General features: G+C 39.0%; 1 protein-coding gene and 1 pseudogene across 1 annotated transcript in view; both read right to left on the bottom strand.

Annotated features, from left to right (window-relative positions):
* The window catches only part of TMEM72 (transmembrane protein 72), a 50777-nt gene that overhangs the window by 4880 nt on the left and 23958 nt on the right, over positions 1 to 21939 (bottom strand). The window lies entirely within an intron of this gene.
* Positions 13931 to 14049, bottom strand: LOC148473326 (5S ribosomal RNA; annotated as a pseudogene).

Raw genomic sequence — 21939 nt, 5'->3', positions numbered from 1 at the left:
CAACTAGAGCTGATCTGTAGGAGAACTTGACCAAGTTCTATAGTCCCAGTATCAGAGGGATTACGGCATTAACCTCAACGCGTTTTGTCCTAATGCAATATGCTGGACTTCTTCAGGAGGATATAGCATAGTATGGGTGTGTTATAGTAGTGACACAGACGTGTTGCTGAAGGTGGTTGAGTATAGAGATGCTGCACTGCTCACACTGGAGGTCATACCTCGCGTAGGGCTGGTGAACGTTTCAACGGTGTGACTGATGGTAGCGTTTAAAGATGCACAAAGAATGATTGCAGTGTCTTCAGACACTGACAATGGGAGTCTCAGTCCTTGTGCATTCGGATGCACGGTTTTACACCACGGAAGGGCATTGTAGTAGTATTAGCATAAAGTCCCTCACACAACTGCAGGGAAGGCCGTGACTGCCTCAGACTCAGGATCAGGCTCTATGAGGATCAATCCCGCCCCCTTAACAAACCACATCCCCTAAAAAGACCCCGCCTCCATTTGGACTGCTTCCAGATATTTCCCGGGCTGGTTTTCCATCCCAATCTGCCCCTGCCCTCACCTTACTCCTTTGCCTGATAAAAGAAAATCAGATCTGTTCCCAATCAACTCTATAGCTATGCTCCTTTATATGTAAAAACATTCCCCAATATTAAAAACTTTGCGTCATCATCACACTCATGCGTTCAGACATTTTAATATATATTACAATTGGGGCAATCTGATTTGTTTCCTGTAGATTATCCCCCCTCTCCGGCCCCTTCCCTTACTTTATCACTACTTGTATTTTTTTTTTGTCATTCTGTTATTAAAATTTAATATTACACATTGTTTTTATTTCTTTTCTTGTAATGTTATTGAACAAAATGGACTATGTAAACTAATCTTATCAGAATCGGTATGAAATACCACCGGCCGGTTCGATTCCCGGCAGCGCCTAGCCGACAAAAGCAGAGTTCCCGGCAGCAAAAGCCCGACAGCGCTGGAAATCCCGATCGTTGCTAAGGTAAGTATAAACTAACCTAACCTAACCCCCTAACCCTCCTTAGGGGTGCCTAACCCTAACCTCCCCCCCCAAGTGCCTAACCCTAATCCCCCCTCTAAGTGCCTAACCCTAACCCCCCCTTCCTCGCTGCCTAACCCCGGAGGGGTGCCTAACCCTAAGCCCCCCCCGGGGGTACCTAACCCTAGCCCTCCCTCGCCCTAGCCTAACCCTAACCCTCCCGGGGGGGGGCCCTAACCCTAAGTCCCCCCCGGGTGTCCTAAACCTAACCCCCCCCCGCGCGGCTGTCCGCTCGCGGCGCACGGCATCCCTTCGATCAGCATGCCGGGCGCTGGTCTCCCGGCATCGTGGAAATGACAGGCATCTAGATATAGACGCCGGTCATTTATCCCACGCCGGTTTCCCGATTGTATACATCTTATCCTATCTTGTATTATTTATATTTTGTGTTCTAGTTAAAAAAAATACAATACTTTTTGATTATGCAGTACATGTATTATACTGTACTGTACAGTACTGGTGGTTGCATGCTTGCTTTATGATACTATTTTATATTTAAATTATATATTACCATGATGCTACGCCAGGGTTGCCAATAATCTGGCTGCCTCTTCTAGGAGGAGGCAGCCAGATCGACACAGCAGGGGGCGTGATGTGAATATGGGGACGGGGGGCGGGACTGCGTAATCGCAGACACGCCTTCTCTACACAATGCCGAGATTACAGGCATTGTGCAGCCGGGGGCGGGACCACGATGACACGATTCAGCGCAAATCTTGATATCGGCTCCCCTGGACCGGCCAATTACAAGGGGGAACGAACGGCGGGGGGTGGCACTAGCCGGGAGACTTGCCCACTGTTCTGGGGAGACAATTCTTGTGAGGCTCCCAACCGTCCTGGGAGAGTAGGCAAGTATGTGCTACATTAAGTAAGTTATTTGTACTGATAATTGTTGGTTATTACCTAAAGCTGCATAAGGGCTCGTACCCACTGACTTTCTTTGTGCTAAAAAATGTGACTAAAGTATTTGTTTGTTATTTGAAGTAATTGGAGGTCACTGTAGGCTGATTAGAAAGATAAGTGAAAACACCAGGGGGGGAATGGCGTACTAGAATTAAAAATGTATATACATACTTTTGAAAAATAATTTAATCGATAATTGTGCAAGCAAAACCTACCTAGGCACACTGCCTAGGGCATGCTGGGGCATATTATGAGGGTAGGGGGCTTGTGTGCAGCATCCAAGCAGGCCCCCTCCCCTCGTGCCATCACATTCATGTTTAAGGGCAGAATATGTATGTGGTATGTAACTATATAGAAAGCAGCTTTCTTCTGATAGTTCTTGCAAAGCTTTGCGGAACTTGCATGCATGGGCTAACACCATGTTTGGATGGCGTTAGCCCATTATCTTCAGTTAGGCAGGAATCCCTCTATGGTGGGCTGCAGAAGATCCCGATGTGCATCGTGGCCTTTACAATCTATAGGGGATATGATTGGACACAATGGGGGAGATGTACTAAGTTTGTTAAGTGATAAACTACCAGCCACTTAGCTACTAACTGTCATATTAGAGGCTGTGTTTGAAAATGACAGTTAGGAGCTGATTGGTTGGTCGTTTATAGCTCTCCAATTTATCACTTTCCAGAGCTTAGTACATCTTCCCCAATCGGACAAGAGGTCAGGGACTTCAGTGTTAGGTGGAGGAGTTGGTACGTTGAATAAAAAAAATAAAAATAAAATGAGTGTTAAGACAGCTGAGAGACTGGATGAAAGTCTAATGGAGTGGAGGAGATCATTCCAAAGGTTAGGAGCAGGCCAGGAGAAATCTCGAATGTGAGAGTGAGAAGTGGTGATCAGGAATAGGGTGAGGCAGCAATTATTAGAAGAGCGAAGAGGGCGAAGGGAGTATGTGAGGCAATAAGGTTTGGAGATGTAGGGAGGAGCAGAGAGAGAGATGTTTGAATTGAGCTGCAGAGAAAGGCCAGAGAGGGCAATGTTAGGATAGAGAGGCTGAATAAGATGAAGATGGCTGCTATACTTTTAATAAGTGTCACCTGTCTCACTGAGAGAGCTTAAAAATACAGGGTAGGGGATGGGAAGACTGGTCCCACAGGCAGGAAAATTATCAGGATCGTATAAACATTGGTATAAATATACCTATATGTACATATATCTGTACATATCCAGATGAACCACTAGTCTCCCAAATATTACTGGTCAAATAAGTAAAATATAGGAGGAGTGGCGGTGCTCACTAGAGTCATACAAACTATCAAATGAAGAGAAAAACAAAGAAAAGAGACTCTGTATGGTGAGCACTCTTAGTTCTTTATGGTCTAAGACAGGACACAAATATGTATCCCTAAAAAATAACCTTTATTTCAAATGTCTAAAAAATGAGATCCCACATATGAAATACCCATTCAAAGTCCAATAAATACACATGGATACAATACAATATACATAAACAAAATACACAATATACAATATACAAAATTTGTATAAGATAAATATAACTCCCTGAGACTGGCGAAATATTAAATAATGAATGTAAAACAGTATTGTTATTAGTGATCAATACCTAATCTTGCAGCAGTTGTACCTGTAAAAATGTCTTACTAAAGTTCATGATTAAATCCACCTGTAAAGCAAATAACAAGCCATTCATTCATGAATTACAAGCATTCCACATTAACTATTTTCTTATTTTTAATACACCAGCACAAATCTCTTTACTTAAGAAAGGACTCTCCTTTTCCCCAATGACTAATTTTAATCGTTTTTCATGGGAAAAAGATTTGCATCTGTTCGGGAGGAAATTACTTCTAAAGAAATTTTTCATAAATCAACAAAAAATTGAGGAGATGAGTAATCCCCTTACCCAACAAGTGGTAGGGAACCTAACTTCTCCTATTACGGTTTCTGATGTCACAAGTATAGAAAATACAAAGGATTTGGAAGCTCTAAATATTTTGGAAGAACTGGCGGAAGAATCCAGAGCTACCCCAGGGGTATGGAAGATAAGACCACCCTGCAAAAATAAATCTACATTTTTTCCTCCCAAGAATACGTGCGCATCAGTTCAGGTGTTCATGGAATTAGTATCCCGGGATCTAGATGCATTACAGGAGAGACAACAATCTTTCAACTTTCAGGAGCATAATTTGACGGAACATGGAAAATTGGCATTGAAGACTATGCAAAATTGGATACACATTGTCATTAAACCCTCTGATAAGGGGGGCAACGTTGTATTGTGGCCTGTGGAGATGTATGTGAAAGATTCTTAAACAGTTGAATGACTCCTCTTGCTATACAAGATTATTGCTCAATCCAACAGAAAATATTCAATCTCTTTATAAAGGACTGATACAAGAAGCTTTCCGAAAGGGGGTCATCACTAAGAACGAATTAGACTTTTTACTAGTCAAATTCCCTAAAACACTGACATTCTAAGCACTCCCGAAAATTCACAAGAATGTCAACATTCCCCCAGGCAGACCTATAGTTTCAGGTATAGGCAGCCTAACTGAACAGGGAAGTAAATTTATAGATATGCATTTGAGGGATCATGTACTTTCTTTACCCTCCTACCTCAAAGATACTAGAGATGTCTTACAGAAGATACAAGATGTGAAATTAGAGGAGAATTATCTACTTGCCTCTATAGACATGGAATCACTTTACACCTCTATAAGACACCAGGATGGCCTAAATGCAGTTAGATATTTTTTGGAGATGGACAATAGGAGTGAATTCAACGACTTTTTGATCAAATTACTATCTTTCATTCTCCACAAAAACTATTTTATGTTTCAGAACAAATTTTATTTACAGATCAGGGGCACGGCCATAGGTTCCACTTCTGCTCCCACATACGCCAACCTTTTTTCGGGTTGGTGGGAGCGGGAAGTAGTCTTCTCTGAAACCAATGACAAATATACCCAGCATGTTATACAATGGCTGGGGTATATTGATTACATATTTGTCATATGGGGAGGAGGAGAACCTGAATTCTTAGAATTTATGAAAATCCTCAGCAACAACTAATTGAATCTAAAATTTACTTGGGAGATTAACAAACAGACTATTTCCTTCTTGGATTTAAAAATAGACAAAGAAACAGATGGTGAGGTGACAATGAGTTTGTTTAGAAAACCTACAGCAACCAATAATTTATTACATGAAAGAAGTTGCCATTTTCCACCCACAATTTCCATACTCCCTAAAGGGGAGTTCTTTTGCCTGAGACGCAACTGCTCAAATGAAGCTGATTATACCAGACAATGTGAAGCTCTCTCATTAAGATTAAAAGCCAGAGGATATAGTAATCGGACAATCAAGAAAGCCAGATACCAGGTGTCCCAAATTAACAGGGACACTCTAGTCTTCCTGAAACCTAAAGAATATAAAGAAGAACATAAGGAACTCAGGTTTGTTGGAGACTTCTGTAAAGAGTGGGAGGAACTTAAGGGTATCATGCAAAAACACTGGCCAGTCCTCTTATTGGATGTAGATCTGAGGTTGCATCTCGAAAAAGGTGTCTCGATGAGTTGGAGAAGAGCTAAGAATCTGGGAGATCTTCTTACTCACAGTCATTTTGAAAAGTTTCCGAAAAAGAAAGCCAAGGCTGTAGGTACTTTTCCCAGTGGCGGCTGCAAAGTCTGTGCACACATAATTTAAACTGTTCAGATTCAATATAAATTTGGTAGGAATGTGTGTATACGGGATTATTTCAACTGCAATACCACAGGGGTCATCTACTGCCTGCAATGTGAATGTAATCAGATACAGATACTTGAACACGCAGGCAACATAAGATATGCCCGGACAGAATGAAGAAGATTACATCGGTAGCCAGACATTTTTTGCACAAACATAATAGTGACCCGGGAAAACTCAAAGTTTTTGGTCTGGAGAAAGTGAACATGGGAATTAGAGGAGGTGATATCAATATGATTCTGTTGAGAAAAGAAACAGAATGGATATTCAGATTGGGTACCCTCACACCTGGAGGTTTGAACGAGTATAATAGTTACGCCCCCTTTCCATAAATATCCATTTGATTATCTCCTTGGTTTATATACCATTGATGATTAATAGAAGCTGAAATTTGAAGTGGACCATAATAGTGATAAGCAACCATTATTTAAAAGTATCGGTTTGACAAACATTCTGCTTTGTCTACACATAATTTAATGATAATTGAATCACAGACTGGAGACTCTTCTGGTTTATTCCCTAAATTAATTTGAATATTTATTTTTACAAATACATTTATTTTCCCAAATATGTGAGAGTCATGGTAGGTTAGCACGAACTCACTGTATTGTTTAGATTAGTTACTTTTGTATACATTTTACATCTAATTTGTTTGTTTTTTCTTTTTTCACCATCACATTAGTGACATATTATACATTCCTTCACAGCACTTTCACTATTTAAACACATTATTACTTATTTTTCAACATGTATCACCAGAATAATTATTTAATTTATTCTTATAGTTTACTTTTGTACACTTTTTTCACATTGCACCCTTCACATATTAAGGGAATATTTCAATTTTATTATATTATATATTTCACAATTATACTAGGATAAAAAATCTCTCAGTAATGGGGTTCTTTCACTTATAATACTTAGATATTTTATACATACATTTTTGGTATCCAATTTTAATGATTTGTCCAAATATGTGTCCCTTATGTGATATCAGTAATCATATGCAGGATTTTCCTTAGCACAATTATCGTATTTAATGACTACCTAATAAACAGCAGGCACTCAGAGTTAACTTTAGAATATCCTCTAGCTTAATTAGTGTGTTATTATACTGATAGGCTGAATGGTTTGTCAATCCGGATCTAATTTTCAAGTGATTGGTCAACTCCTTTCCCCAGCACTATATCACACAGGATTTTTCTTCCTGTGATTACCCCCGTGACCAAGCTGCCGGCGAAACGCACGTTGGGAGAGATGGATGCCCATGGCTGTGCAGCACGCGGCATCCCCACAGCAAGTTTGTACCCTAGCGGGATTTATATATTTTCTGACATTGTACATTCGGTTTTCATTAGTACTTCCAATTATGCATGTCTAGCGGACTGCAGCCTTACCATTTATGTATGCACAGTTTATTTCTATTTACTATGTGTATCTATGTTCCCAGAGACACTAGTACATCTACCATTTTCTTTTTTAATCTAACACTGCTCCTCTCACTTGTTAGATTTATGTGGAGCGCTATTTGGGAGGCTGTTATGCACATGCAGTTTTACAACATAGAGCCATTATATTGGATTATGGTTCAGCATTCACTTCACTGATTATTGTGTTGCCGACGGCACCTGTCTTCCAGGACGTATCCGTATCATAACCTTATGTCCAAGTATTAACTTATATCTACTATGTTTACCCTGGGAAGGGGGGGGTTGTTGTTCCGTATGTAGTGTAACACATGTGATAGCCGTCTCTGCCAGGTCTGATACAGCTTACATCTGTTACACATAGGTATTACAGGGACTATCTCCCATTATCATGAGTAACGCACAGTGATTACATTTATTATATCCAATGTTATGTACTAGAGTATAGATTATACATGGTGAATAGATCTATACCTAATGTTCTCTGGTACTAATACATATGTCTGCAGTCATCTTTTTAAAACCAATATCAGTACTTTATTGAATGTTACGTGTTTTATCATTCAGTATTTTGTACCTATGATTTCCATGTCCTATTTTGTTCCATCTGAAGTATATTCATTACATTACCCTTCCATTTCATCTGTGATTTTGCTGACGTCCACTGGGTCATTGTATTAAATATAAGAAAATAGTTAATGTGGAATGCTTGTAATTCATGAATGAATGGCTTGTTATTTGCTCTACAGGTGGATTTAATCATGAATATAGCTCTGAGTACTGATGGTGTGAATTTGTGTGACACCTTGTCTTTAACTGTCTCAATTATCTATTAACAGTGGGCTATCTCATTAGAGTAATTCTCTCATTGTGTGTCCGATGCTTCATATATGACACTCAACAGCAGAAATGAAATGTGAGCAACGTCCCTGTTAGTCTGTTGTTTCTAAAGGCAACTTTAGTAAGACATTTTTACAGGTACAACTGCTGCAAGATTAGGTATTGATCACTAATAACCATACTGTTTTACATTCATTATTTAATATTTCGCCAGTCTCAGGGAGTTATATTTATCTTATGCAAATTTTGTATATTGTATATTGTGTATTTTGTTTATGTATATTGTATTGTATCCATGTGTATTTATTGGACTTTGAATGGGTATTTCATGTGTGGGATCTCATTTTTTAGACATTTGAAATAAAGGTTATTTTTTAGGGATACATATTTGTGTCCTGTCTTAGACCATAAAGTACTAAGAGTGCTCACCATACAGAGTCTCTTTTCTTTGTTTTTCTCTTCACTGAGAGAGCTGCCACAATCACAGAGGCAACTGCCAGTGTCAGTAAAAGAGATGCCAATTGCATAGGGTAATCAGCTAGTAAGCTGCAAGTCAGAAAGCAAGCTGGCAGTGATCCAGATACTTTTTAACTCAAAACCTAGTTTTGACTTTAAAAAAAATCACTGCTTTACATCCTGCAGCAAAGTTTACAAAAAAAATTAACAAGTTTGCCAAATTGGGACCTATTACATTTGACCAAAGTCTTCTTTTATTGGAAGTTAAATAATTGTGCTAAGCAGTGTTAGGAGACAGAGTGAAAAGTGATAAGGTGCCAGCCAATCAGCTTCTAACTGTCATTTTTCAAAAACAGCCTGTGAGATGACAGTTGGGAGCTGATTGGCTGGCATCACTTTTCATTCTGTCTGCTAACACTGCTTAGTAAATAGACCCCTTAATGAGGGAGGATCATTTATGTAGTCTTTTGCTGCCCCATACAACATTCCTCACTCTTGGATGTTTTCTCCTCTGAGGCGGGGGCTGACTGCTAAGCGCTATCTTGGAAGAGATCAGTGTGGGAGAAATCATCAGTGATTGAGGTAGGAAGAGGTTTTCACCTCTTTAAGCAATAGCTGATAAACAATTGGGTACAGCCAGCTAAGAGGCCAAATTAGCAAGACCCAAAACCACACCCACTGAAAAACGATGACTGTTTTTAAATGTTTTCACCATAACATTATTTCAGCAGCGATTTACACATAATTTATGTTAGTTACTTCGGCCCCGGAGTGCTGGAAATCTAGTAGCACATTCCCTCTTCTAGTAAAATAGTCTTACAAAGGCATTTATCGAAGAGTTTTTTTAAAAAAGATGTTTTTCTGTTCTCTGTTTGACAAAAATGTTCCTTGCTGACCCCATACTGGCAATCAGACAATTCCCTGGATCACCAAGCTATATTGTGTTATTACTGCCAGTAACCCTGCATACTCAGTTTTGTTAGAACAATGGGCCTTATTCAGCAGTGCACGCTGACCGGGAATCTGCGCAGTTGCCTGACCTGTTCTGCGCATGTGCAGAACGGGTCTGCAATCCCACACGCAGACTGGCATAAATTGACAGTGTGCTGCCGTTTGTGGACAGGGAGGGGACGGCGATGGCCTCTGTTTCTGGAAACGGAGATGTGTCACCACCGCTGCAGGGGAGGGAAGAGACCAGGGTCTCCGTCAGCTGATAGAGATTTCCTGGCCTCTTCCTCTCATCTGCGGCGGCCTGCTTGTTTGACCCCATGGGTCACCTTAGCCTGCCGATGTTATGCAGTTTATCCGATGCTGCGTTGGACAATGCAGCTCGGATAACTAATGCACAGGAGGCATGTTGCCTCCTACTGCATTACCATATCTACAAAGATCGCAATTGCAAAGCTGCCTGCGTGCATACATCATATATCTATAGCCTGCATGCATACATCATATATCTATAGCCTGCATGCATACATCATATATCTATAGCCTGCGTGCATACATCATATATCTATAGCCTACGTGCATACATCATATATCTATAGCCTGCATGCATACATCATATATCTATAGCCTGCGTGCATACATCATATATCTATAGCCTGCGTGCATACATCATATATCTATAGCCTGCGTGCATACATCATATATCTATAGCCTGCGTGCATACATCATATATCTATAGCCTGCGTGCATACATCATATATCTATAGCCTGCTTGCATACATCATATTACTATAAAACAATAGGTGGTGCGCTTACCCAGCCAATCAATATATTTCCAAACAAGCAGCTTCAATATACAGGATCTGCAAATCCTGCTGGAAACAACAACTATAGAGATAAAAATTGAAGCGCTAGGTTTGAAATGACACAATATTTGTAAATACTAAAAAATTTAATAAACAACAAATAGTTCAACATAAAAATTCCAGTGCTAAAATAAAATGCAGAGCTTTCTCAAATGAATTATATATAGCATATGCCTATGAATAATATGTGATTCACTGGACATCCCATGTGGTTACACTCCTATAGTGTCTCAAAGTATGCTCACATGGATACAATACAAGAAGTCTCAGTGGAATCCAGAGTAAGGTAATGTGTATCCTTTCAATTGTCTGATGTTACTCGTATTTGGATACAAAATTATTATTGTTGTTGATATGTTGCTTGCAAAGACAATTCTTTAATTGTACTGAGGTGCTCACCGTTCTGGTTTGTTACAGACATTCACCGGGAGTGTGTCATCCAGTCACCACGATATTTCAACCAAGCAGGTAAGGAATGTACCTCCAATTGTTATGGACAATGTCCATGTGGCTGTAAGAAAGTCCCCAATTCCGCCAGTGGCTAGTAAATATTCCAGCCTCCATATGGGCACCTGTGGAGTATGCCGCCTGTGACAGGCAAAATAGCTGGTAGCGGTGTCCGACACTGAACCCGCCGTGCAGGCGTGTGCGCCGGACAGGAGATGATTCAACCTATATGAACATCCACATATAGATGTGCTGGTGCGGGCTGGTTTAGCTGACTTAGAAGCTGGTGGATGGGCAGCATATATGGCGACAAACCAGGCGGTGTACAGGATGGTGGGGAAGCACTTGCATGCAAAAACCTTGATGCATTTCTCCGAGTTCAAGCGTCCCGGTTTCCTTCGAAGGTAGTGACCACTGGGCTGGTTCAGAATTGAAATAGCTAAGATAATCACCTTGAATTTTAGCAGCTGTTTTAATTATTCCCAGTGAATCTCATTGCACTGATTACAAACACATTCAGTTATTACCATGTGTCTCAGTCTTTTATTTTTATTTAGAGACTTGCTACTATTGTAACCTTAAATGTTACTCATCACAACTGACAATAATAATTGAAACTGTTCATAGTATTATGAAAAACTATGTAATTAAAAAGTGAAAGAAAGAAATAAATAGTCAAAGGCAATTACATCAGAACTAACAGCAAAATATTCTATCATATCTTGACAATCAGTATGGTTCTTATTTACTAATTTAAATAGGTGGATATTTCAAACGACTTTCAATACTGGTATCACTCCAAAAATAATACATTATATTGGACCTTTTTTATATATATATATATAAAAATCGCTGTTTTTATTCAGAGAAAACTAAAAAGAGAAGGAAATACATAGCATAACAACATCATAGATATTTTGCTTATAATTCCAACAGACAGTAAGTGAGGAAAATATACAATTTACAGGGAAAAGATAGGGGCTATAATATGATCAGACAGTTCTAAAAGTATCAGGCATGCATGTAATGTGAGCGTACTTAAAAACTCAATGGTCATGGTATTACTCCCAACCTGCACAACTTAATAGGCTAGGGATAGAAATAGATGATAAGTATTACATTTTTAAATTATAAAAGCTATCATGGAAGGTCACTACACTCAAAACAACATAATGGGAACACTTCTCTTGTTCGGAAAGCAAGGCTCTTCCATGTTTGCGTAGATGTGGGTTGTAAACTTCTAAATCCAAAGAATGAAGAAGGGTCAATAAACAGCAGCACTGTCACCCCCACACTGCCGACACAGCCAGCAAACCCGCACTAAAGACACCACTGGCACCCCCGCACTGCTGACATCACTGGTATCATTCACTGAGGACACTGCTAGCACTGCAGCACTGCCATTCCATGTACTGAGGACACGGCCAGCAACCCCGCCCTGCCGACACTGCTGTCACAGTAAGTGCACTATTGGTGTATCCAACCCACACTGTATAACACACTGTATCCGTGTTGGAAATTAGAAACTGAACTGCCACATGTTAGTGCCGCCCACTGTGTCACTTAGCTTAGTCAGCCAGCTAGCTGGATGTAACCTTTTGGCCTTAACCAGATGAAGCAAATAATATTGTGAGGTGGTCAAAATTGATTGGAAATTACTGGAAATAAATGTTATTGAGGTTAATTATACTGTAGTAACTAAAACAGGCCCATTTTATGTGATTTTAGCTCTTTTTATGATTTTTTAAGAAAAAAATCCAGATCCAAAACCAAAACACGAAAACAAAACACAGAGGTGAGATTTGGCAAAACCAATCTAGATCCAAAACCAGGGGAGATCCAGATCCAAAACCAAAACACGGAGGTAGGCGCACATCTCTAGTCTGAACATCACACCCCTGTTCGGTGTTCACTCAAATGTGTTTTATGCATGCCTACAAAAAAAGCATCTGCATCCATCCGTAAACAGGCTTGGTGATATCAAACACTTGCTTGGGGAGGTGTAATTGCTTTGGTTGGTTTGCGCCAGAGCATTGCATCATAACACATTCTTTTCTGCACAATTTTGATACTTTGTTTGATTCATTATATTTGTATTCTCATCTTTCTATGCAGCCATAGCTGCTCTTACTTTTTTTACTTCACTTTTCTCACTATTGCAATGCCCTCGGGAGGCTCGGCTGCACTGATTTGGGGTGCCTGTGCTCTGGATTTGAACCCTAGTATGTTAGGGTCCTACCCTAAAGAGGTTACCTGTATATGGTGGGTAGGCCCATAACCTTGGCCATGATTATGCTAAAAACCTCTATTGACTGCAAAATTTTATTGCATTTATATATTATCAGTAATTTGGAGTTGTGCACCTGAGATTTGTCTGTTTCTGTGCCTACAATTAGTCTCATCAGGTAGCACCTCCCATTATACATATATTCAGGGTGTGCAGTCCAGGAATCTTTCCTACATTGAGGTGTACTTGTGACAGCGGCAGAACCACAGAGACACAAATATGCCTATCAGTAGTTGTATCACTTGCAGATACTGGAGAGCTGGTACAAATACACACACTGGAGATTATGCCAGTTGGTACAGGAAAAAGGAGAGAATTCCGCACAGAACTCAAAGTAGGGATAATAGTAGTAATTTATTAGTAAAAACCAACCGTTAGATTTTTTAGATACAACTGTATCAATAATTTTTGTTGGTGGTGCTCCCACAGCCCAGTATTGCATACGTAGAAAGAGGGAAAGAGAGGGCTAGTCACTGGGGCACTCTTAATGACAAATGTCCACTTTAAATAATATTTGCTAGTTAATTATTTAAGATGATAGCAAATCCACCCTACATAGCACAAGTGTTGCACAACCATATATGAGCTGCAAATGGAAAAAAGGTGGGTAGTTTGAACACATTAACAATGGATAATCCAACAAAATTCCTATAATTAAAAATTAACTTTTAATCAAAGTTGTATTAAAACCAATATCCCTTCAAACAAAATATAAGAATAATCAATTAGGGCGAAAATATTGTGTACTGAATAGTAAAATCCCCACATGTATTCATATATATATGTGGATAGATAAATACCCTGGTCGTAGATATAATAATAATAGTGATACCAATATCCTATTATCTGGATATATGTAGATCATAGTGATGGTACTGAGTTGCCTCTCTGCTGAGTTACCAAACCGTCCCAATCCACCTCCAGTATTAGTAACCTACAGCACCTGCTATTCCCAAGTGGTCTCCCATCCAAGTACTAACCAGGCCCATAACTGTATAGCTTCCAAGATCGGACAAGATTGGGCGTATCCAGTATGGTATGATTGTAGATAATTACCCAACTGGGGAGTGTGAATGCCCAGGTACACACAGCGTAAGAGTGTATGTAGGACTACCTCACCAGAGGAGTCCACTTTGTTAAATAATGCACAGTATCAATGAAAGTATTGCATGAGCATACTTTAATTGTATTCATACAAATGATCACATGCTTAAACATATGTCGTAAAACAGTCAAATATAATGATCTGACTGATTATTGTATTCATAGAGCAGTCAGACAAAATTATCTAGTTAGCTGTTATTAGTTCTGTTGTTCATAAAGCAATAACACATTAATGATGATCTAAATGACAGTGATGCACTTATGACGATCTATATAATAAGTGATTCGATTTAATCCTATTGATAGGCAATTACTGATAATGCATTCTAACAGCTATGATAATCAATGGTTTATATGGCGGCCAACATACAGTGATGCATATTGAAATAGGTCTCTGACCCCACTCTGCTGCTCTTTCCACACACTTAACAACTAAGTGTAGGTAGACAGCAAAGTGTGTGCTGTTCTTGTTGATAAGTAATAACCACACCAATATAAATTCTAACAATCATACAAATAATCGATTTCTGTGGTAATCAGTATTTGCTAGAATCTTACACATCAAAGTCTTACTCTAATCCCACCCAGCTCATTGGGTGAGTGAAGATAGTAAAAGAAAACAGTTTAAATGTGTCAGTACTGTAAATAGATGGCAAGATGTATGCCAATCTAGGGTTGGAAAAAAAAAAAAAAAAAACCCCTTAATAAATCGACAAAGAGACAATGTAATCACAATGAGAGCTCTATGCGTTGCTCATGCAAAAGGTGTCTGTAATGACACAAAGGTCAATTACAGGCTCACATGAAATCCATTTGTAAAGATGTCTGTAGTGACACAGTGGTCAAATACAGGCATACATACGATCCCAGGGTAAGGCTAGTTGGAGTCCGGTCACTGCATAAGTCGGATATCCACGGAGGAAGAGGACGCGCGTTTTGCCCAGTCGGGGCTTGTTCACCTCACATGTCACGTATTGGGAGACAGACTCCTTAAATATGCATATCCGGAAATTAATTCCACAGAACTTGGAATGTAATTGGCTAGTGAGACACATGATGCGTCTAAGTTAGCCTGTCATGACCATACATCTGGTCCAATCATGCACAAATCAGGCGCATTGCATGCTGGTGATTGTAGTCTATCAATGTACAAAGAGATATTCTTAGTCTTATATAACTGTGTTTCTCTACCATAATATCAAGTACCAATCATAAGTCCACATCCAATATGCTACAGAAAAAGCGTAACCCCACAGCAGGAATTCTAATATAGGCTAATAATGTAATAAAATAAAGCGCTTGTGTATTCACTGATGGCCACGCATGTGGACCAATCACCGCAAACGCTAAGTGCATTGCATGCTGGAATCTGTAGTTTATCCGCTGATCTATGTGCTGCATAATCGCCATCCTAATATAAGATGCTGGGGGTTGAAGTTTATATTGGGAAATCACTATAAAGCACTTGTATATTCAGTAATAGCCACGCATGTGGACCAATCGCCACAGACGCTAAGTGCATTGCATGCTGGATTCTGTAGTTTAACCGCTCATCTATGTACTACAAAATTGCCATCACAGTATAAGATGCATTGCATGTTGGGGATTGTAGTTAATACTGGTAAATCATCATATTGTAAGAATTGTGTTATGCTCTATCATACCACTTAGTGTAGACTTAGTCCACACCCAATGGGGCTACACAGGAGCGCAGTGCCACACAAGAATTTATTATAGATTAAAAAGAGAGAGTGGTGCCTCTGTGTTATTCTGTATGGGCTACACATGTGGGCCAGTCCCCACAGACACTGGATACATTGTATGCTGGGAACCATTGTTTATCCATTAATTTGTGTGCTACATAATCACAGTAACACAATGAAGATAATTTATAAATTAAGAATTCATAAAATATATTACAAATTAGTAGACTGATAAATAGTCAAGGTAGAAGGGTCCAATCATGTTCCATATAACAAATCATACATATTGTCCATAATTCACCCTATCAGATACATACTAATGATTGTAATTAAAAAGTGATTACATATGACTAAAATGTTCTGAGTAAAGGAGCTCAGGATATCAAAAATTCCATGTTTATCATAAATTAAAATATTATATAAATGATAAAGAATTTCACAATCAAAAGATTAAAAAAAATGTTGGTGACCCAGATCTAAGGTGTTAAAGTGTCTAGTGCATCGTGAAATATAGCAATCTATCAGGTTACCTCAAAAGGGAAGGTAACAATAAGGTATATATGCTAAGATAAAATAAATATGGTGATATATAATTGAATAAACTATGAAGTTCTATTCCTCAATACACTGTTCAAGAATGCCAACCTCCAAAGTAGTGATGGGAGTGTAAAAATTCAGTATATACAATAATGTATATAGTTATATAGATGAGGAAAAAGTGACAAGTGCCAATAAAACCAAGTGAGAATAAGAATATTGTGCGACAATTTTGTCACCAATATATAGTGAAAAGTGTGAACTAGTAATGTGAAATTAAGAGAAGTTAGGTTATCAAATGTATAGATCACAAACGAGGAATCAAAAACATGATCATGTATAGGAACACCACGGAAACAATATACCATGCTAATCAATAAAAAGACTCAGAAGAAAGAAAACAATATTTTAGATATTAGAGATTCATGATAAACCTCGTGGGTTCAAAGTGTAAGCCAATGGATCCGGACTTAGGTTGAGTAGGGATGAAGGTGTTATAAGAATACACCATAATTAATAAACTCATTCATCCCGGTTGGATTAAGAGCACCAAGTTTGAATGTCCACAGACTCTCCTGTTTAATCAGTTCTTGTGCCATGTCACCACCACGAATTCCTATGTTGACTTTCTCCAGACCAAATGCCTGGAGCTCTTTATAATTCCCATTATGATGTTTATAAAAGTGTCGTGCCACAGATGTTAATTTTTTAAATTTGGCCATATCAGAGGAAGCATTCCTAATTGACCCCACGTGTTCCAAAATACGCAATTTTAGGTTCCTTGAGGTCATTCCCACATATTTTCTGTTGCAACTGCATGTTAAGCAATATATGACGCCCATGGTATTACAGTTTATAAAACTTTTTATCTTGTTCTCTTGTCCATATTTGTCAAGGACAGTATGACATTTAATCATGTATTGACATGCTTTGCACGTCCCGCATGCAAATGAACCCTGCGTTGTGATCTTATTCTTAGGAAATTTGATAAAGTGACTTTGTACAAAGTTGTCTCTGAGATTTCTAGATCGACGCCATCCCATAGCTAACTTTTTGTCCAATACTTGGGATAAATCTTCATCCAAAAGAAGAACTGACCAATGTTTTTGTATTATCTCTTGTATGGTTCTCCATTCTCTACAAAAACATCCAATAAATCTTATTTTCTGTGAAGAGTCCTTCTTTTTCAGATTAACCTCTCTGAAAATAAGTTGATCTCTATGAATTTTAGAGACATGGGCTTGAGCTCTTTTTATGCATCTTTTACTATAGCCTCTTTCCCTAAGTCTGTCAGAAAGTTCAAGACTGTTGACTTTGTACACATTGGCTTCTGAGCAATTGTGTTTCAGCCTTAAAAATTCGCCCTTGGGTAAATTTTCAACTGTTGGAGGAAAGTGGGCACTAGTCTGATGTAGGAGGCTGTTCATGGCTGTCTCCTTGCGATACAGTTCAGTGTGAAGGTTCCCTTCATCTGTCTTGTAAATCTTCAAATCTAAGAAAGATACAGATGTCTGACTATAGTGATGTGTTAGTTTAATGTTGATGTTATTTTTATTGAGTTCACAGATGAAGTCAAGGAGTGATGATTCTTCTCCCTCCCATATCATGAGGATGTCGTCAATATATCTCCACCAACCCCCAACAAATTGCATACATTTTTCCAATGGTTCTCCAAAGATGAATTCTCGCTCCCATCTGCCCATGAAGAGGTTGGCATATGTGGGGGCACACGCTACCCCCATAGCCGTCCCCCTCATCTGCAGATAGAATCGATCCCCAAAGGTAAAATAATTCCTGTGTAGGACAAATTTTAAAAGATCCAACAGAAATTGATGAAATGGGCTTGGCTCTTCCATTTGTAAAAAGTAGGCCACTGATTCTAATCCCAGAGCATGGTCTATGCATGTATACAAGGATTCGACGTCTAATGTCACTAGGAAATGATGTTTGTCCATTTTTATATCGTGGATTTTTCTTAAGATGTCAGCCGTATCCTGTATATAGGATGTTAGACCAAGTACATGATGTTGCAAATGTAGATCAATGAATCTACTGGCATTTTCTAGTAATCCACCCAGACCAGAGACTATAGGTCGTCCTGGTGGGTCTTGGATGTTTTTGTGGACCTTGGGAAGTAAGTATAATGTAGGTACTTTAGGATTGCTAACCTTTAAATAATCATGTTCTTGTTTAGATATTGTCCCCTCATCTCTAGCTTGATCTATCATCTTGTTGTATAGTGTGTTGTAATTCTCAGTGGGATTCAACAGTATCCTCCGATAACATCCTTCATCAGTCAGTTGTCGTATCACCTCTTTGTAGTACATTTCTGTTGGCCAAATGACCACATTACCGCCTTTATTGGAAGGTTTTATGATTTCATTGTCCCACTTTTGAATGTCCTTCAGAGCTTTAACTTCTTGTCTGTTCAAATTTCCTAGTCTGTAGGTGGAGTTCATGGTGTTGATATGTAGTTTGTCCAAATCTCTGGAAACGAGTTCCTGAAATATCTTGACTTCTGGACTAATAGATTCAGAGGGAAAGAATTTAGATTTGCTCTTCAAACATGGTCTCTCTAAGTGTTGGGTGATGTAAGAAACATGACCTTCTTGTTGCAATTATTCTAATAGGTTCAGGGCTTCTATTTCATCTTCTTCAAAATCTTCAGTTTCCAAGGGGATGGAATCTAATGTAGTCGGAATTACATCTTTTACCACATCTTTCTTTTGATTAGCATAATGTTTTTTGAGTAAGAGTTTGCGACCAAATATTTTGAGATCTTTCTCCCAATTGAAGCGATTAAATGAGTTTGTTGGAGAAAATGACAATCCTTTACTAAGTATTGAAGTCTCAGCGTCCGTCAGTGTTCTGTTAGAGAGATTGATGATGGTCAAATTGTGAGTACTTATCTTTTCCTTTCTACAGATTATGCCAGTTACCAGCCCTAGCTAATGGCATCTGATTGGTTGATGCTTGATAGTGGATTGAATCTTAAATTCATATTCCTTTGTTCTTTGTGCTTATAACATGACCAAATGTAAGGAGTTGGGTACGGGATCTCAGCGGTCGGGATGTCGGTGGTCAGAATACCGACAGTAGCATCCCGACAGTCAGAATCCTGATGCCTGAACGTAAGTAGCCTAGCCCTAACCCCTAACCCACCTTTCCCGCAGACTAACCCCCCTAAACCCCTCCCCAGCATAACTCTCCCCTCCCGCAGCCTATCCCTAACCCCCGCAGACTAACTCTAACCCTCCCCCTAACCCTAATACTTACCATCGGGTTTCTGGACCCGGGATTCTGACTGCTGTCGGGTATCTGGTGCCTGTATTGTGAGCGCTGGGATGGTAAGTACATGTGATGCCTGATATAAAGCTGGAGCATATGGTACTGCTGCAGAGCTGGATGCATACTGAGATACCTCCAAATCAACATATGGGCGTAAATATACTACTTTAGAGCTTTCTATTTTTGGATGCATATTCATCCATTAGTTCAACAATTATTTGCAATTGCGCATGTGCAAACAATTCTATAAACCCCTACAACACATGCATTACACAGAGTGTACTCACAAAGGTGCTGTTGCATTCGGGTCAGATGGTATAAGAAATGTGGTGGAAAATTGATGGGTCTTCCTGGGCGGTGACTGGGAGCTGTCTAGTATTGCACGCAAATATGGTCCATTTAGTGGGCATATTAGTGTCGCTGGGGTGTATGTGAAAGCAGCTGGGTTCACAGATGCACAGCTGCAAGCATAGGTCAGACAGACAAATTGCACCTGCCATAGACCTGTAGCAAGTTTAGATAATGCGACCGACTAATCGGTATTACAGCATGCACTGGACCTGGGGCTGAAAATATTTAAGGGCCTTTGGAGAGAAGCAAAAGATCTGTGATCAGTGCTGTGTGGGCATGACCAGTGCCATGTGGACGTGTACACTCCTATACTATCATCTAATTATGCAAAATATATAAAAATTGCATCATTTTGTGAGGAAAATAGAAATACAATTTTAATAGTTATGATTTATGGGTGACCATGTGCCCAGCTGGTGGCCGGTCATCATCATGCTGTGATGATGACCGGCCCATTTAGATGTGGAGGCCTGGAGCTGGAGCTCCAGCCTTCTCATTGTTAATCTGGCCCTGACAGTATTAAGGGCATGTAGCATATATCAGCTATTACTTTTTATATGTTCATAATAAGGATATGACCACTGAGCTATTATTACTTGCAATTATATTCCTAAGAAAAATAATGTTCCAAAATAAATAGTGACAATATGAAAAGTACAATGCGCTCTGATAATTAAGTTGAAACATATGAGTAACACCTTGGTATATTAAACTCAATTTATTATCTATAGAGAAGCTATTAAAATGATAATAAGACACACATACAAAATTACATATAAAAACACACAATAATCACATAAATTCAGCTGAGAAAGCTATATAAGATGTAAACAATAAAGGATAAATAAGAATGTGAGTACAGATATAGGAGATGATCAGGCTCCGATATTAGTATCTCAATCCCTTATTAAATGATTGAAAATATAATGAGTATAAAAAAATCTGTGCCAGAAGCGATGCTGAATATTGCAGCTAAGAAACCTATTTCAGGTGTACTTAGCAATGCATGTGTAATGAAAACAATGGCAAGCTGAAAAAGGCTACAGCAGTAGCTGAAACGCGTTGCTGTGTTCTTCATTCAGCTATTGGAGCTGCTCCCCGATCAAGATATCTGCAGCTAATGGTCTGACAGCCGTTCACATTTCTTTCCATGAGACCCGCTATTACTGCCTAACTGCGGTTGCACCAGAAGCGGGAATCTATATTTCTTCCTGAGAGAGTGCGGGTTCTTCATGCTCATAATTTGTTGGGGATAATCCACGGTATCCGGGACTTTGCTACACATGTTGGACATAATATCAAAAGGCCTTTGTGTTAATTGATGGGGAGAGCTACCAATTAGCTAGATTGTGCCATTGTTTTCATTACACATGCATTGCTAAGTCGGGGAAATGCCGGGCGTCTACATCTAGATGCCCGGCATTTCACCCTTGCTGGGATATGACAGTCGGGAAGCCGGCTGCCGGTATTAAGGCAGTTGGCTTCCCAATTGCATACCGCACCATATATTCAATAATTTTGTGGTTCAAACAAAGTTTGTGTACAGAAATGAAAATCATTTATGTTTCATATACACCTTATACACACAGCCTGAAGGTAATTTTATACAATATTTTTAATAATTTGTGCCTTAGACAAGGTTTGTGTACACTGAACCATCAAAAATCAAAAGTTTTAATATTTCAGTCATGCCAAAAAAAATCCGTATTTTGGAATATTTGGATATGGGAGACTCAACCTGTATTTAAAATAAAATTTAAAAATATGCAGAATCCCTTTAGGACAAGGTCAAGAACCTTTGTTTTAAGGTGAAATATTTTATTTAAAAAAAAGTTTGTGTAAAGTATGGAAACTTTGTGGTTAACATATGTATCACTTAATAATTATCTGTTATAGTTGGAGCAAATATTTGTTCTCCCTTATCTTTTAAATTATAATTACAATACATTTAAATACA

The sequence above is a fragment of the Taudactylus pleione genome, unplaced genomic scaffold (assembly GCF_031769625.1).
Source record: "Taudactylus pleione unplaced genomic scaffold, aTauple2 ptg000935l, whole genome shotgun sequence".
In the NCBI taxonomy this organism is placed as follows: domain Eukaryota; kingdom Metazoa; phylum Chordata; class Amphibia; order Anura; family Myobatrachidae; genus Taudactylus; species Taudactylus pleione.
This window is presented reverse-complemented; position numbering and strand designations above follow the sequence as displayed.